Source organism: Heterodontus francisci, chromosome 40 (genome assembly GCF_036365525.1).
Source record: "Heterodontus francisci isolate sHetFra1 chromosome 40, sHetFra1.hap1, whole genome shotgun sequence".
Taxonomy (NCBI): domain Eukaryota; kingdom Metazoa; phylum Chordata; class Chondrichthyes; order Heterodontiformes; family Heterodontidae; genus Heterodontus; species Heterodontus francisci.
In genome coordinates, this window is record NC_090410.1 from 8,398,678 (window position 1) to 8,417,493 (window position 18,816).

Genomic DNA, 18,816 nt, shown 5'->3' on the forward strand with positions numbered 1-18,816 from the left:
ACTCTAACCATTTAAGGAAAAGCTTGATATGCACCTGAAAGAGAAAGGAATAGGAGGTTATGTTGATATAGTGAGACGAAGTAGACTGGAAGGAGATTGGGTTGAATGACCTGTTTTTGTGCTCCACATTCCATGTAATTCTATAAACTGAAAGAGGATTTGCAGGGGATAATTTTGGGAACTGACATGCCAGCTCCTTAGACAACTTACGACTCTCACTCCCTCCCCTGAAGGTGCTGACACTCCCCCTCCTCTGAAGGTGCTGACTCTCTCTCCCCCTCCCCTGAAGGTGCTGACTCTCTCCCCCTCCCCTGAAGGTGCTGACACTCCCCCTCCTCTGAAGGTGCTGACTCTCTCTCCCCCTCCCCTGAAGGTGCTGACTCTCTCTCCCCTCCCCTGAAGGTGCTGACTCTCTCTCCCCCTCCCCTGAAGGTGCTGACTCTCCCTCCCCCTCCCCTGAAGGTACTGACTCTCTCCCCTCCCCTGAAGGTGCTGACTCTCTCTCCCCCTCCACTGAAGGTGCTGACTCTCTCCCCCTCCCCTGAAGGTGCTGACTCTCTCTCCCCCTCCCCTGAAGTTACTGACCCTCCCTCCCATGAAGGTGCTGACTCTCTCTCCCCCTCCCCTGAAGGTGCTGACTCTCCCTCCCCCTCCCCTGAAGGTACTGACTCTCTCCCCCTCCCCTGAAGGTGCTGACTCTCCCTCCCCCTCCCCCGAAGGTGCTGACTCTCCCCCTCCCCTGAAGGTGCTGACTCTCTCTCCCCCTCCCCCGAAAGTGCTGACTCTCTCCCCCTCCCCTAATGTTTCTGACCCTCCCTCCCTCCCCTGAAGGTGCTGACTCTCTCCCCCTCCCCTGAAGGTGCTGACTCTCTCCCCCTCCCCGGTGCTGACTCTCTCCCCCTCCCCTGGTTTCTGACCCTTCCTCCCCTGAAGGTGATGACTCTCTCCCCCTCCCCTGAAGGTGCTGACTCTCTCCCCCTCACCGGTGCCGACTCCCCCTCCCCTGGTTTCTGACCCTTCCTCCCCTGAAGGTGCTGACTCTCTCCCCCTCCCCTGAAGGTGCTGACTCTCTCTCCCCCTCCCCTGAAGTTTCTGACCCTCCCTCCCCTGAAGGTGCTGACTCTCTCTCCAGCTCCCCCGAAGGTGCTGACTCTCTCTCCCCCTCCCCGGTGCTGACTCTCTCCCCCTCCCCTGACGTTTCTGACTCTCTCTCCCTCCCCTGAAAGTGCTGACTCACGCTCCCTCCGCTGAAGGTGCTGACTCTCTCCCCCTCCCTTGAAGATGCTGACTCTCTCCCCCTCCCCTGAAGGTGCTGAGTCTCTCCCCCTCCCTTGAAGATGCTGACTCTCTCCCCCTCCCCTGAAGGTGCTGTCTCTCCCCCTCCCTTGAAGGTGCTGACTCTCTCCCCCTCCCCGAAGGTGCTGACTCTCTCCCCCTCCCCTGAAGGTGCTGACTCTCTCTCCCCCTCCCCTGAAGGTGCTGACTCTCTCCCCCTCCCCTGAAGGTGCTGACTCTCTCTCCCCCTCCCCTGAAGTTACTGACCCTCCCTCCCATGAAGGTGCTGACTCTCTCTCCCCCTCCCCTGAAGGTGCTGACTCTCCCTCCCCCTCCCCTGAAGGTACTGACTCTCTCCCCCTCCCCTGAAGGTGCTGACTCTCCCTCCCCCTCCCCCGAAGGTGCTGACTCTCCCCCTCCCCTGAAGGTGCTGACTCTCTCTCCCCCTCCCCCGAAAGTGCTGACTCTCTCCCCCTCCCCTAATGTTTCTGACCCTCCCTCCCTCCCCTGAAGGTGCTGACTCTCTCCCCCTCCCCTGAAGGTGCTGACTCTCTCCCCCTCCCCGGTGCTGACTCTCTCCCCCTCCCCTGGTTTCTGACCCTTCCTCCCCTGAAGGTGCTGACTCTCTCCCCCTCCCCTGAAGGTGCTGACTCTCTCCCCCTCACCGGTGCTGACTCTCTCCCCCTCCCCTGGTTTCTGACCCTTCCTCCCCTGAAGGTGCTGACTCTCTCCCCCTCCCCTGAAGGTGCTGACTCTCTCCCCCTCCCCTGAAGGTGCTGACTCTCTCTCCCCCTCCCCTGAAGTTTCTGACCCTCCCTCCCCTGAAGGTGCTGACTCTCTCTCCAGCTCCCCCGAAGGTGCTGACTCTCTCTCCCCCTCCCCGGTGCTGACTCTCTCCCCCTCCCCTGACGTTTCTGACTCTCTCTCCCTCCCCTGAAAGTGCTGACTCACGCTCCCTCCGCTGAAGGTGCTGACTCTCTCCCCCTCCCTTGAAGATGCTGACTCTCTCCCCCTCCCCTGAAGGTGCTGAGTCTCTCCCCCTCCCTTGAAGATGCTGACTCTCTCCCCCTCCCCTGAAGGTGCTGTCTCTCCCCCTCCCTTGAAGGTGCTGACTCTCTCCCCCTCCCCGAAGGTGCTGACTCTCTCCCCCTCCCCTGAAGGTGCTGACTCTCTCCCCCTCCCCTGAAGGTGCTGACTCACTTCCCCTCCCCTGAAGGTGCTGAGTCTCTCCCCCTCCCTTGAAGGTGCTGACTCTCTCTCCCCCTCCCCTGACGATGCTGAATCTCTCTCCCCCTCCCCGAAGGTGCTGACTCTCTCTCCCTCCCCTGAAGGTGCTGACTCTCTCTCCAGCTCCCCCGAAGGTGCTGACTCTCTCTCCCCCTCCCCGGTGCTGACTCTCTCCCCCTCCCCTGACGTTTCTGACTCTCTCTCCCTCCCCTGAAAGTGCTGACTCACGCTCCCTCCGCTGAAGGTGCTGACTCTCTCCCCCTCCCTTGAAGATGCTGACTCTCTCCCCCTCCCCTGAAGGTGCTGAGTCTCTCCCCCTCCCTTGAAGATGCTGACTCTCTCCCCCTCCCCTGAAGGTGCTGTCTCTCCCCCTCCCTTGAAGGTGCTGACTCTCTCCCCCTCCCCGAAGGTGCTGACTCTCTCCCCCTCCCCTGAAGGTGCTGACTCTCTCCCACTCCCCTGAAGGTGCTGACTCACTTCCCCTCCCCTGAAGGTGCTGAGTCTCTCCCCCTCCCTTGAAGGTGCTGACTCTCTCTCCCCCTCCCCTGACGATGCTGAATCTCTCTCCCCCTCCCCGAAGGTGCTGACTCTCTCTCCCTCCCCTGAAGGTGCTGACTCTCTCTCCAGCTCCCCCGAAGGTGCTGACTCTCTCCCCCTCCCCTGAAGGTGCTGACTCTCTCTCCCCCTCCCCTGAAGGTGCTGACTCTCTCCCCCTCCCCTGAAGGTGCTGACTCACTTCCCCTCCCCTGAAGGTGCTGAGTCTCTCCCCCTCCCTTGAAGGTGCTGACTCTCTCTCCCCCTCCCCTGACGATGCTGAATCTCTCTCCCCCTCCCCGAAGGTGCTGACTCTCTCTCCCTCCCCTGAAGGTGCTGACTCTCTCCCCTCCCCTGACGATGCTGACTCTCTCCCCCTCCCCTGACGATGCTGACTCTCTCTCCCTCCCCTGAAGGTGCTGACTCTCTCCCCCTCCCCTGAAGGTGCTGACTCTCTCTCCCTCCCCTGAAGGTGCTGACTCTCTCCCCCTCCCCTGACGATGCTGACTCTCTCTCCCTCCCCTGAAGGTGCTGACTCTCTCTCCCCCTCCCCTGAAGGTGCTGACTCTCTCTCCCCCTCCCCAGAAGTTTCTGACCCTCCCTACCTCCCCTGAAGGTGCTGACTCTCTCCCCCTCCCCAGAAGTTTCTGACCCTCCCTCCCTCCCCTGAAGATGCAGACTCTCTCTCCCCCTCCCCAGAAGTTTCTGACCCTCCCTCCCTCCCCTGAAGGTGCTGACTCTCTCCCCCTCCCTTGAAGGTGCTGACTCTCTCTCCCCCTCCCCTGAAGGTGCTGACCCTCCCTCCCTCCCCTGAAGGTGCTGACTCTCTCTCCCTCCCCTGAAGATGCAGACTCTCTCTCCCCCTCCCCAGAAGTTTCTGACTCTCTCTCCCTCCCCTGAAGGTGCTGACTCTCTCTCCCCCTCCACTGAAGGTGCTGACTCTCTCCCCCTCCCCTGAAGGTGCTGACTCTCTCCCCCTCCCCAGAAGTTTCTGACCCTCCCTCCCTCCCCTGAAGGTGCTGACTCTCTCTCCCCCTCCCCTGAAGGTGCTGACTCTCTCTCCCCCTCCCCAGAGGTTTCTGACCCTCCCTCCCTCCCCTGAAGGTGCTGACTCTCTCTCCCCCTCCACTGAAGGTGCTGACTCTCTCCCCCTCCCCTGAAGGTGCTGACTCTCTCTCCCCCTCCCCAGAAGTTTCTGACCCTCCCTCCCCTGAAGGTGCTGACTCTCTCTCCCCCTCCCCTGAAGGTGCTGACTCTCCCTCCCCCTCCCTGAAGGTACTGACTCACTCGCCCCCTCCCCCGAAGGTGCTGACTCTCTCCCCCTCCCCTGAAGGTGCTGACTCTCTCTCCCCCTCCCCCAAAAGTGCTGACTCTCTTCCCCTCCCCTGATGTTTCTGACCCTCCCTCCCTCCCCTGAAGGTGCTGACTCTCTCTCCCCCTCCCCTGAAGGTGCTGACTCTCCCTCCCCCTCCCCTGAAGGTGCTGACTCTCTCCCCCTCCCCTGAAGGTGCTGACTCTCTCCCCCTCCCCTGAAGGTGCTGACTCCCTCTCCCCCTCCCCCGAAGGTGCTGACTCTCTCCCCCTCCCCTGAAGGTGCTGACTCTCTCCCCCTCCCCTGAAGGTGCTGACTCCCGCTCCCCCTCCCCTGAAGGTGCTGACTCCCGCTCCCCCTCCCTCGAAGGTGCTGACTCTCTCCCCCTCCCCTGAAGGTGCTGACCCTCTCTCCCCCTCCCCTGAAGTTTCTGACTCTCCAGCTCCCCCGAAGGTGCTGACTCTCTCTCCCCCTCCCCTGACGTTTCTGACCCTCCTTCCCTCCCCTGAAGGTGCTGAGTCTCTCCCCCTCCCCTGAAGGTGCTGACCCTCCCTCCCCTGAAGGTGCTGACTCTCTCTCCCCCTCCCCTGAAGGTGGAGACTTTCTACCCTCCTACCCTCATATCCTGTCCTGGCTCTTCTACGGGTACATGTTCAATGACACCATCATACTCTTGTTAAAATAATGCACAATGTGAGAACACGACATTCACAGTAGGTGCTAGGCATGACTCAGTGGGCAGCACTCAGTGGGCAGCACTCTCACCTCAGTCAGAAGAATGTGGGTTCACGTCCTGCTCCAGAGGCTTGAGGGAGTGCGGCACTGTCAGAGGTGCTGCCTTTCGGATGAGACATTAAATTGCAGCCCTGTCTACCTGCTCAGATGAACATAAAAGATCCCTTGACACTATTTTGAAGAAGGCCCTCAACTATCATCAGAAAAACAGAAGATCCGGTCACTATAACATTGCTGTTTGTGGGAGCTTGCTGTGCGCAAATTGGCTGCTGCGTTTCCTACACTTGGAAATAAAGAACTGCAGTGCCTGTAAAGTGCTTTGGGATGACCTGTGGTCATGAGTGGCGCCATATATAAATGCAGGTCTTCCTTTTATCATGATTTATCAGCTACACGAGACGCGAACTCTCAGCATCAGGGAGGAGTCAGTCAATTAGTTTCAGTTTCTCCGCCAAGCTGGTAAGTGATAGTCACTAAAAAAAAAGCCCCACATAAGAATTGTTGGCTGAAAATAGACCAAGAACTACCTAGATTGGCTTCTATCATCCTTGATAGTCCTGTGATAGAACGGTCACAGTCATCGATTTCTTGTGGATTAGTCCAGAACAGTTTTTAGTTTTAGAGATACAGCACTGAAACAGGCCCTTCGGCCCACCGAGTCTGTGCCGACCATCAACCACCCATTTATACTAATCCTACACTAATTCCATATTTCTCCCACATCCCCACCTTTCCCTATCTTTCCCTACCACCTACCTATACTAGGGGCAATTTATAATGGCCAATTAACCTATCAACCTGCAAGTCTTTGGCATGTGGGAGGAAACCGGAGCACCCGGAGGAAACCCACGCAGACACAGGGAGAACTTGCAAACTCCACACAGGCAGTACCCAGAATCGAACCCAGGTCGCTGGAGCTGTGAGGCTGCGGTGCTAACCACTGCGCCACTGTGCACTGAGGCACGGAAAAGCCCCAGTTGTGCAGAGCTTTAAGTTCCAAAATTCTACTTCTCGCTAGCGTGCTTCACTCACCACACCCCATGCCTCAATCACCCAAATACTCTGCCACACAACGGGGGTCATGGTGGTGGTGGTGGCAGGGGGGGGGGGGGCCCGGAAAAAAGGCTCCGGGAGAGGCCTGCCACAGGTCTCGATGCCGGGAAGTCCCGGCCCCATATTTGCCAGCGATGGCGAGGCCTCGTGACGCCCCCCCCCCCCACCACCCTCCGCGTTCGGACATCTGATGCGGGACACTGGTGGGGAGCTGGGAGCAGGTAAGTATTTCAGTGTGGTGGAGTGGGGGCAGGATCTAACTAATATGATTAGTGGAGGGGAAGGTGGGAAGGGTTAAAGATAAAAGGTCGTGAACTTTGATGGGGAGGGAGGGGGGAGGAGTTTAGGTACACAAGGTAATATTTTGGAGCGGGAGAGGTCAAGGAATGGACCGTCCAGGTATTGGGGGAGGGTGAGAGAGGGGCTAAAAACATTGACTTAATATTTTTAATGAACTGTAAAATATCTTTAAATATTTGAACGAAATGGAAGGGCAGGAAGCCCTTTAAAAATGCTTGATGGCACCGGACGCCGTTGCCAGGGACGGACCGCCAGTCCCCTCCACGTCATTAAGGCCTTTTAAATGAGCCGCCACGCTGAATATCGCAACAGGTGGCCCACCGAGATCGGTGGTGAGCACTTAAAATCCAGCCCAATGTTATTTTCTGAAAGCAAACTCCTTTCTACACCCGATCTAGGCACTAAAGCCGTTACAGTGGGCTTATGAGAAATCCTCCGCTGGCGGTTGACAAGATAATTGGCAACACAGCTCCCGAACAGCTTGGAATGTGACAACCGGGAGGGTGAAGATTTCATCCTGTCAGCATCCGCCTTCAGCCTTTTATTTAAACCCGTCTCCACTATTTTTAGAATTAATTCAGCAAAAGTCTCCGAAGGGAATGAAAAGAAAACCATTTTGTCCTAATGCCCCTTATATCTTTTTGTCTCCCGGCAGCGAGCAGGAGATGAACCTTGAATTCCCGGAGGATCCAGCACATTCCTGCAGGGTTGGCAATAGCCTGGCAGCATTTAGTCCTGCAGAACTGCTTTTCCACAATTCCTCTCTTTCCTCTCCTGAAGTTGTGGGCTGTGTTATTGTCCCCGGGGAACTGCACTCTCTCGTCCCTCACCCTTCTTACAACGAGAGCTTAGCCAGGCTGCAGCAGCTCAAAAATTCTTATTCACGGTTCACTGTACCTTTTATCAAACTTTATGTAAAGCTGCTTCAGTCTCTGCTTACAGAATCCATATTGCAAAATTCCTTCTAATACGGAATGGATTAAATCAGTTGCTTATTGGTACACGTGCCAAGTAAAAACTATTAAGGGAACATCTCTAAATTACACTTGCAAACTGATGTGAAACATTCACACAACCAAGACAGCATAAATGCTCTTTAAAGAGGGCGTCAGCACTGCTCCCAACATTTCTCCTCATGACCCCAAAATACGGAGGTCAACGTTGAATCTCCTACTGCTTGGAATCATCCAGGAACCAACCTGGGATCTTCCTAATCTGTGTGGATAAATCTAACACTAGGTAACACTAGAGCAAACACAGCCCCCGATCGTTATCTACAATCTTTTTTTTAATTAAACACAAAGATTGTTGGTCCAAATAAGTACACTTGCTCTGTTAAGACAGAGAAGAGAAATGCCACACATGGGTAATGAGTAGAGAAAATGAACCACAGACACTTCATACATTGGTGAGGCATTACGTTGCTATTTTAATGCCTCCATTCAGCTAGTGGATGTTGGAATTCCAGCAGAATGTGTTAAGTATGCAACCATTGCATGCGCAGTCAGTAACACTCTCGCCTTGGAGTCTCGTGTCCCACTCCAGAGATCGAAGCAGAGAATGATGCTCCCAGTGCCAGTACTGAGGAAGTGCAGCACTGTCAGTGGGTGCCACCTTTCGGCTGAGCCTTTAAAACAAGGCTCTGTCTGCCCTCTCAAGTGGATGCAACAGATCCCCTGGCACTATTTCAAAGAGCAGGCGAATTCTCCCCGGTGACCTGGACAAATATTTACCCCTCAAAAAACAGCGAAAAGAAAACAAATGATCTGGTCATTAACACATTGCTGTCTGTGGGAGCTTACTGTGGCTGCCACGTTTCCTACATCACAACAGTGACTATGCAAAAGAAAAAGTACTTCATTGGCAGTAAGGAGCATTGGGAGGTCCCCGAGTTTGTGAAAGGTGCTATAGAAATGCAAGTCTGTTTTTTCCATTAATATCACCAGCAGCAATTTCCACTTTCATGAACACTAAAGTTTACCGACCAGCACACGACTACGTTACTAATCAGCAGCCACTTCACCCTGAACTCCAGAAACAATCAAAGTATAATAACTAATGCATTTTATTAACGGCATATTCCTATAATCTTGCCAAACGAGAAAAGGCACCTTCCCTTTATCACTGTAAAACCCAAAAGCCCAATCGTGCCTGCTTAGTCGGGTTTGCAGAACACACTTCACATTCATTCATAGCAATAAAAATAAATGATTTCACTCTTTGCAACATATTAATCTCAACGAGGCTGTAAATGAACCCAAAAATAAGGTACAGACTCACCTTAAGGAAAACCGTTGAAACATAGCCAGTGTGGTCTCCACAGTCAGGCTAATAAACAAACATAGACCCCTTTACAACCCAGATAAATGCATCATCCATCCTTCAGACCCCAGAAATGCCTCGAGCTGAACAGGGACTGGCCGGGTTTGGTAGAAGGACACAATTGAACTAAAGGGCTGCACTCAGGAGTGTTCTCTGATTAGCTAAGCCCTTGTCTTACTGATTTGTTGCTGTGGAAAGCACCCTGTACACTGTTTCGTTCTTTTCTCAAATTGGTCCCCTTCCAACAAGTTGAAAAAAAAAACGATTTCCTCTGGAAATCCCCAATTCAGCACCGACCTATGATCACTCCTCTTCTGCATAAACCTTTCAATGCAAAGTTCATGAATTCATTTCTGTATCTACAAGGGAGAGAAAAAAAACTCCCAAATAAAGCCAGAGTGATTTATAACACACAGGTTCACCTTTTCCTTTCAGTGATACTGATTGTAACAAATTCCTTTGGGGAGGATTGATTTTGAAGCTTTGAGATGTTGAGGCAGGGGATCAGGAAAGCATGGGTGTTACTGTGCATCTTTTACAAATGGTATTTCCATAGACATATTATTCTTTTTTTTTTACGTTAACACCCACTAATTTTCACTCCATTCTCCCGCCATCTCTTGTCCTCCCCTCTCCTGAAGGGGATTACTGAGTATTAATAATTCCTCCAGCAGCTGGTCATCCCATCAAGCCATCGAAACCCATCCCGCCATCTAATTAGCTCTTCAATTGGATACACGGACAATGATTACCAGTGGGCTATCCAACAATGGGAAGCTTCACAACCTGCTCTAGCCCTCAGCTCCTAAGCACCAGTAGGTGTCACTGTGTAGTCATCATCTAGTTACTGACTTGTCAGTGTTGGCCATGACTCAGTATTAGTCATAATGTTCTGGGTTCATGAACCACTCCAGGACTTAAACACAAAAAAGGAAATCAAGGCTGGTGCTCTAATGCAACGTTGAGGAAGTGCTGTGCTGTCATTTGGATCAGATGTTAAACTGGGGCCCCAACTACCTGCTCAGGTGAATGTAAAAGATCTTGTGGCACTATTTCGAAGAAGAGCAGGGGGAGTTCTCCCCGGTGTCCTGGTCAATATTTATACCTCAATCAACATCACAAAAACAGATGATCCTGTCATTATCACATTGCTGGTTGTGGGATCTTGCTGTGCGCAAATTGGCTGCCGCGTTTCCTACATTACAACAGTGACTACACTTCAAAAAGTACTTCATTGGCTATGAAACTCTTTGAGATGTCCGGTGGCCATGAAAGGCGCTATATAAATGCAAGACTCATTTTTCTCCATGAGTGATTTTACAGCTCCCTGTGCCTCAGGTTTGGTGTAATATTCCTACTGACGGTGAGCAGGTTACTCAACACAGACAATGCCTTAAAGCTGGCACCTTTCTGTTTGGTTTTTGCTCCTTCCTCATTAGCCACACAGCATTCTTTCAGAAGGGCATGTGCCTGTGTTGTTATTAGCGATGTCGGTGATTGGCAGGCTGTTTTTTTCTGTTGCCTTGGGCACAGTTATCTGCACGGTAAATTCTTCAGTGCACTCGCATCGTGTCCTTTTTATTATATCCTCCTGTCAATCAGCTAACATTCACATGAGACAATCTGGGAAACTGCCAAGACCTGCCATTCATTCATTCCAAAACTAGGATCTATGAAAATAAATCTGCTGCAGTGGAGTGAGACAATAAACTTTCATCTTCGGCACCGTGGAATTAGGTACTGACCTTTCACCTTTAGGGCCAGGGTTCAAATGCAGCTGAGATTCATCCTGATTCATCAAACATTGGTTTGATTCGGAACTGTAGCATTTGGCGAACTGGTGTGGCTTTAAGCCTTTTGGACTGTACAGCTCAAGTAATGCACTCTCTCTCTGGCAACTGAACCCTCGCCCATTTTAGTCCTACTCCACGTGCGGCATTCAGCGATGGCACGATCAAACTTGCATTCATCAACGGCTTAGTTCATCTACAGGCTGAAAGGGCCAGTTCAGGTGTGTCTCTATGGTTAACACTTTCAAAGACAGAAGATTGAGGAGTGACATTCCCACACCAGACACTTGAGCACACGATCCAAGCTGACTCTCCAGTGTCACTACCGAGGGAGGGCTGCAGAGTCGGAGGTGCTGTCTTTTGGATGAGATGTTAAACTAAGGCCCCGGCCTGGACGTAAAAGATCCCATTGCACTAACGGCAGAAAAGCTGGGGAATTCTCTCTGGTGCCCCGGTCAAAATCCCATAACCAATCATCACTTCAAAACAAAAATTATCTAATCATTGTCTCAGTTTGTGGGATCTTGCTGCGCACAAATTGACTGCCGTGATCTTCACCTTGGAATGTCCTGAGGTTAGCATGGACCAGAGGTTGAACTTCAAGCTTTCCGGTGCGTGTGAGTGATTCTGCATCACAGGGCACTTACTGAGATGAACCGAAATTATTCTTTCCCTTATGAAGAATCTCAGACCGGCCATATTTAGGAACAGGGCCCTCCGCGAAATCCAGGGGACACTTTTTCTGGTCCACCTTGACTTTTGTCACAATGCAACCATCAGATTTTTATATTTTTAATTAAATTTAAGATTAAAAAAGCACTATGGAGCTTTAGCCCAAGATACGCTGGCCCCCTCTTATTACCACAACCACATTAATTATCAATTATGTTTTTCCCAAAATATAAATTATTTACAGTCCAGAGTTGTTCATTAGTGCTTTGAGATGCTTCGAAGTACAATAAACACGCACAGGGGAACCTTATCACCCCAGTAAAGTGTCATTTACGAAGACTTGCATGTATACAGTCCCTCGTGTCTAAAATTCTCACCTAGTGAATTGTTTTTCAAGTTTACCCACATAACAAGTCAGTACAAACAGACCACAAACAGCAAAAGAGGTGAATGACCAGATCATCTGTTCGTTGATGGTATTTCTTGACTGATCACCCTTGGTTGGGACAGTATGGGGGTGGGGTGTGCCTTGAATAGTGGAACCTTTAACAGCAACCTCAACCACAAGAGCAATCCGAAACAATCTCAGTTTAACGTCCCACCCAAAGGGTATCACCTTTGGCAATGCAGCACTCCCTCATTTGAGCACTGGGCTGTCAGCATGTTAGTGACTCAAACTCCATGTTGGGGCTTGAACTTCGGACCTAGACCTGAAAGTGTTACCAATTGGACCTAACCTTTGACCTCATTCTGTCAGAATACTTTGTGTTTTTCCAACTTCTAAAACTGTCCCATTGCAACAGTGGTTCGCAAACATTTTCGTCCGTGGACCACTTTAGGCGGGGTCAAAGACCCTGCGGGCCACCTACCAGTCCTACCCCACCTGCCTTCACTTACCACCACAAAGAAACACATCGGAATTAATGGGAAGAAAGGCGCGGCTTTTGATGTGACATCAACGAGGTGACGTCTGGTTCCAAGCTTCAGTCCCATGTCGGGATCCACTTTCAACCGGTTCCTCGTTGTTTTCAGCTCCACAACTGTTGGGAGTCTGATCTTGCAGTTGTATATTGTAACAGTAATCTTGCTTATGAACCTACATTGTTGTTGCTCACGCTCACGACTCATACGCACACATGGGAGCCGGTCTGGTTGTGTGATGTCTCACGAATGTTGGGAATGAGGTTCTGGTCTGTTCTCTCGTATGGTCTCAGCCATGGCGTTGCATGTCAGTGACTTGCACTTTGGACCATCTCGGAGGACGCTCACGGACTATTAGTGGTCCGCGGACCACATTTTGAAAACAACAACGTCACCTTCCCAACATTTTCCAATTACCAGAAGGACTTGCATCTATATAGCACCTTCCATGACTTCACGACATCCCAAAGCACTTGACAGCCAATGAAGTACTTTTTGAAGTATAGTCACTGTTATGTTGTAGGAAATGTGACAGCCAGTTTCGAAATAGTGCCATGAGAGGGCGGACGGGGCCTCAGTTTAATGTCTCATCCAAAAGACGGCACCTCTGGCAGTGCAGCACTCCCTCAGTAATGCCTCGATGTTTATGCTCAAATCATTGGCGTGGGACTTGAATCAACTAACTCCTTACTCAGAGGTGAGATCACCCTACTGTGTTCCCATTACAACCCTAACACCAACCCATTACAACTCTGTTGTGGGGGTCCGTGGAGTGGCGGGGGGCGGGGGGAGAGAAAAAGACATTGCGACTTTTCAGAGACCATATCAGCAAAATATACCCCTGGAGACTGAAATCAATTTTAATGTGAATATAGTCTGGGAAATACTGAGTGGGCAACTTAGAAAGATGACAAGGAATTTTATTTTAATTCATTCGCTGGACATTAGCATCACTGACAATAGCAGCATTTATTTGCCCATCCCTAATTGCCCTTTAGAAGGTGTTGATAAGTCACCTTATACAGAGCCAAGTGGTTTGTCGGGTGGTTTCAGAGGGGAGTTAAGAATCAAACCCCATGGGTCTGGAGTCACATATGGGCCCGATCAGGTAAGGACAGCAGATTTCCTTCTCCAAAGGGCATTAGTGAACCAGAGGAGTTTTTGCCACAATTTATTCATTTCATTGTCAGCATTACTGATACTAGCTATTTATTCCGGATGTATTTACTTAATTGAATTTAAACTGCAAAGTCACCATGGTGGGATTTGAACCCAAGTCTCCAGATGAAGAGACCAGGCCAATGGATTACAATCTAGTAACGTAACAACTGTGCTACCATATCCCCAGATAATAACACCAAGGGTGAGGAACATCTCTCACAGTGAGATCATTGCAGGTAGTGTTGAAGTGTTGCTGCAGGGGTATTTCTTGTGCCTTTGACTGATTCCCATTAGGAAGTAAATCGAAAGTAAGCGCTTCCATTTATATCGCACCTTTCATGACCTCGGAACATCCCAAAACACTTTACAGCCAATGAAGTACTTCTTGAAGTGTAGTCACTGCTGTAATGTAAGAAACGCGTCAATAAATGTGTGCACAGCAAGATCCCACAAACGGCAATGTGACCATGACCAAATGACCTGTTTTAGTGATGTCAGTTGAGGGATAAATATTGGCCAGGATAGCAGGGAGAACTCCCCCCTGCTCTTCCTTGAAATAGCGACCATGCAATCCTTTACATCCATTTGAAAGGCTGAGGCGGCCTCAGTTTAATGTCTCATCCAAATGACGGTGCCTCTGACAGTGCCGCACTCCCTCAGTACTGCACTGAAGTGTCAGCCAAGATTTTTGTGCTCAAGTCTCTGGAGTGGGACTTGAACCCACAACCTCATATATAGTGATAATGGATAGCTGATAGCTGAAATCCCTTCCACTGAAATGATGATTACAAGTCCGATTTCCATTTGCCTACATAATGACAGTGACTACACTTCGAAACTTAGTCCATTGCATGTGAATCACACGAGGAAATCTTGAGGTCATGACAAGTCATCTGTCACGTGAATTTGGATCAGATTCCTGGGTCCACTCTTCAATGAGATGTTAACCTTGCCGACTGGTAAGAGTTCAATGCCTCCTTTAAAATTTGAAACAGAGGTATTTTATCCAAATACATTAAATATCGGGCCATAATATCGCCTGGTGTTATTTCCAGGTTTATGATGCAGGAAATAGGTATGACGCTACAGTGGTTAGAATACGGGACTAGAAACCCGGAGGTTATGAGCTCAAGCCCTAATATGACATGCTGTGAAAGTGAACTCAATAAATCTGGTAGTGTGTGGGCCGCAACCAGATAATGAACACGAAAACCGCTGTTTTGTCATAAAAAAAACCCCCACTGGTTCACAAATGCTCTGCAGGGAACCTTCTGCTGTACCCAGTCCGGCCTGTAAGAGATTCTAGACCCAAACTAGGTGCTTGGCACTCAATGTGTACAGTTTTGGTCTCCTTACCAAAGGAAGGGTATATACATCTTAGATGATGTTGGTTCACTGGATTGATTCCTGCACTGAGATGGTTGTCCTGTAAGGTGAATGGGCCTATATGTCCTGGAGTTTGGAAGAATGAGAGGTGATCTCATTGAAATGTATAAAATTCTTAAGGAACTTCACAGCACAGATGCTAAGAAAATGTTTCCCCTTGCTGGGGAATCTAGCGTTAGGGGTCACAGTCTCAGGATAAGGGGTCAACCATTTCGGAGTGAGATGAGTGAGAAATTGCTTCACTCAGAGGGTTGTGAATCTTTGGAATTCTCTACCCCAGAGAGCTGCGGAATATTCAAGACCAAGATCGATAGATTTGTGGGCAGGAAGGGAATCAAGGGATTTGGGGAGAAGGTGGGAGTTGATTGAGAAGATCAGCCATGACCTTATTCAATGGCGCAGCATATCTGAGGGGTTGAATGGCCTACTCCAGCTCCTATTTCCTTTGGTCTTAATGCCCTGGGTGGGAGCCTGTCGGTTGTTAAAACATCAAATATGCAGCTTGGAGCATCCATGAGCCCCTTCTCAGGGCAACTGGGGATGGTCAATGAAAATGATCTTGCAGCGTTATCCACCTCCCAAGGATAAATAATAATAAAGATGTTTCCATGACCTTTTTTTGTCAATCTTGTGAGGCCCAACAGAAGATTGTGGGCTGATTACCATTTATATAATATCCCAGTCCCAGAAGCATAGTTGCTACAACTAGCCAAGACAAATGGTTCATGCCAACTTATCTTCGAGGCTGTAACTCCATCTCACCCCTGGACTCCATATAGACTGGCCATCTGATCTACCATGGCTGGCCTTCCTCTTAAGGGTCCAAAGCCAAGATGGCAAAGTCTCATTGTTTAAACGATATACGCTCTGCATTTATTAGTGCCTTTAACAGAGCAAAATATCCCAAGGAGATTCACAGGAAAGTTAGACAAAATTTGACGCTGAGCCACGAATGGAGACATGAAGACAGGCGGCCAAAAGCTAGGTGAAAGAGGTTGGTTTTAAGGAGCATCTTAAAAGGAGGAGAGAGAGGCGGAGAGGTTTAGGAAGGCAATTCCAGAGCTTAGGGCCCAGGAAGCTGGAGGCACGGCCGCCAATTCTTGGGGGGGTGCGATTAAAATTGGGAATGCACAAGAGGCCAGAAGTGGAGGAGCGCGGAGATCTCGGAGAGTTGTAGGGCTGCAGGCGGGGCCGGTGACTAAAAGCTTGGTCAAACAAGAAAGTTTAAAGGGAGCATTTTAAAGGAGAGGTAGAGAGGCAGGGAGCTTTAGTGAGTGAGCAGCTGTGCATGCCAAGTGATATTGCCAAAACTACCCTTCAGTGTAAAACACCAGGCAAAAGCAATGGCCGCCAGATTCTGAGAACAGAGGAAAATGCAGAGTGAGCAAAGGCCACTTGACCTATCACAACCTGTTCCATTTCAGAGGACAAATTGGATTATTCTGGTGCCACGGGATCTTTTGTGTTCACCTCAGAAGGCAGACTGGCCTCAGTTTCTCTTGCATTCGAAAGGTGGCACCTCCAACAGTGCGGCACTCCCCCAGTACTGCACTGGGAGTGTCAGCCTGGATTTTGTGCTCAATTCTCTGGAATGGGACTTCACAACATTCTGAGACAGAGCAAAAGTGTTACCACTAACATTACTCTGTGACATGACTGCAATAGGCAGTTTCCATTATAAATGTGATCTTAGGAATGTATAATGTGTGTGTTTCTAGATTACCGAATTATTAGGAATGAACTCTGAGACATCATTAATTGGTCTTGGCCCATCATTGGAAATGTGTGGGGTTATTGACCAACACAGAGCAGGAACATTTCAGGTCAGTCCCTGGTCTGTTTTGCGACGGGGTGGGAGTAGGTTCTCCTCCAATTCTGGCCTCTTGCTCATCACCCATTTTCATCGCCCCACCATTGGCGGCTGTGCCTTCAGCTGCCTGGGCCTCTAATCTCTGGAATTCCTTCCCTAAACCTCTCCGCCTCTCTCTCCTCCTTTAAGACGCTCCTTAAAACCTACCTCTTTGATCAAGCTTTTGGTCGCCTGTCCCTAACAGCTCCTCATGTGGCTCGGGGTCCGACTTTGTTTGGTAATTGCTCCCGTGAAACGCTTGGGGCGGTTCAGCATGTTAAAGGTGCTATATCAATGCAAGTTGTTGTTGTAGGAGTGTTACAAGTCAGCACTCCTGACCTTGGAAGGAAAAGGATTCGCCTGGGGAGTCCTGATTCTGATTGGCATCTGCTGGAGGGTGTACATACGTGGACCAGACTCAGTTGTAATGACTCCTTCTGCCCCCTTCCTGCCATGGTGAAAAATGGCACTTGTGGGCTGGACTGGACAGCTACCAGAACCTGTGGAACCACTATCAGAAAGTACTATAAATAGCCACGCAAGTTAATAAAACCATTTCAGAAAACGAGCACTGAGGTTCATTTCTGGAGGGATACAATTGAAAAGTGCAGAAGTTGTGTTAAACTTGTATCGAACCCTGGTTAGACCACGCTTGGAGCATTGTGCACAGTTCTAGTCTCCATATTACACTGGAGAAAGTGCAGAAAAAGGTTTAGTAGCATGATATCAGAGCTGAGAGGTTAGAACCATCAGGAACTAATGAATAGGTGGCGGTTCTTTTTCTCTAGAATAGTGAAGCTGAGGGGTAACCTGATCGAGATCTTTACGATTATGAAGGAGTTCGATAGGGTAAACACAGAGATGATGTTTCTACTTGTGAGGGAGTCCAAAATTACGGGTCACAATTTGAGAGAGTCACCAATAACTCCAATGGGGAATTCAGGAGAAACTTCTTTACCCAGAGAGTGGTGAGAGTGTGGAATTCATTATCATAAGGAGTGGTTGAGGTAAATAGCATTTAAGGGAAAGCTAAATACGCGAGGGAGAAAGGAATAGAAGGTTCTGGCGATAGGGTGATTTGAAGAGGGGGGGGGGGGGGCTGCTGGTGAGAGGAGGCTCACGTGGAACATAAGCGAGGACCTGGTGGGTTGTACATGGCCGGTTTTCTGCGCTGGACACTCAGTGTAACTCGTGTCTCTGCCTTCAGGAGAAGCAACTAATAATTCGTGGGAGTGGAAAATCATTGCTCACTGCCGACTACATGAAAGATGATACGCAAAACTGACCTGGCCGAGGCAGTTTCAGTACCTTCCAGATCACAACAACCCACTGTGTGGAACAAAAGAGAAATTCTTCCTCCTCCTGGTTCTTTTGCCGATTGGCTTAAAAGTGACGGTTAAGCTTAAGTGAAAAAGAACTGACCTGTTTCTCTTCAGGAGAGGTGTGATTCACATCCAGAGTTGCAGTTCCTTGAGAGTTGTGATCTTGTGGTAACAACCTAGATCCACGTTGCCCGATCTTTGGGTCCAGCTCTCCGTAGCTCACAAGGCTGCTTTTCTGCTGATCGACACAAGTAACACGCTCTTTTTTTTAGTTTCATGGTTCCGTTATCCTTCAAAGAACGTTCTGACAAATCTAATTTACATGTATGTAAATCGCCTCAGAACGGGGAGAAGGTTACCCTGCTGTGACTCATTGAATGCCCAACTGTGCCGTTTCTTCCTGCTATGAGTTACTGTGCTTTTTAGAAAGAAATAGAAACGAAGTTAAGGGTGGTGGTGGGGGGAGGGGAGGGGGTAGGGGGGAAGGTGGGGGTGGTGACGGGGGAGGGGAAGGGGGAGGGAGTAAGCTGAAATGGTTTAGAGGAAATCTGAATCAACTTTCCAGAAATTGTATAGAAGAAAAAAAGATGAACTTGAGAGAGGAATGTGAACCCATGTATGTGTACACACACACACACTTTGAAGGTTTCAGTAATATATGGGATGAGGCAGGAGTTGATGAAGTTAGAGGTTAAAATCTTTGTGATCGTAAAGGCTTTTCTTTGGAGGGGGATTTGGGTCAAAACTAGGGGGCCATAAATATAAGAAAGTCAGCATTAATATTCCCCAATACGGAATTTAAGACAAACTTCTTTACATAGGATCATAGGAATTAGGAGCAGGAGCAGGCCATTCGGCCCATCGAGCCTGCTCTACCATTCATTTAGATCATGGTTGATCATCTACCTCAATGCCACTTTCCCACACTATCCCCATATCCCTTGATGTCATGAGTAC

The 18,816-nt window shown here is 49.8% G+C and overlaps 1 protein-coding gene across 2 annotated transcripts in view; it reads right to left on the reverse strand.

Annotated features, from left to right (window-relative positions):
- The window catches only part of LOC137353043 (TNF receptor-associated factor 3-like), a 67,172-nt gene extending 49,072 nt beyond the window's left edge, over positions 1-18,100 (reverse strand). The window contains exon 1 of one of the 2 annotated variants that reach the window (XM_068018979.1): positions 17,960-18,100. The gene's annotated coding sequence lies outside the window, so the exon portion shown is untranslated. Of the gene's footprint in view, positions 1-8,716; positions 8,966-17,959 lie in introns of those variants that run through there. The other variant, XM_068018977.1, reaches the window with a different exon arrangement.
- Positions 18,101-18,816: the final 716 nt, after the last annotated feature.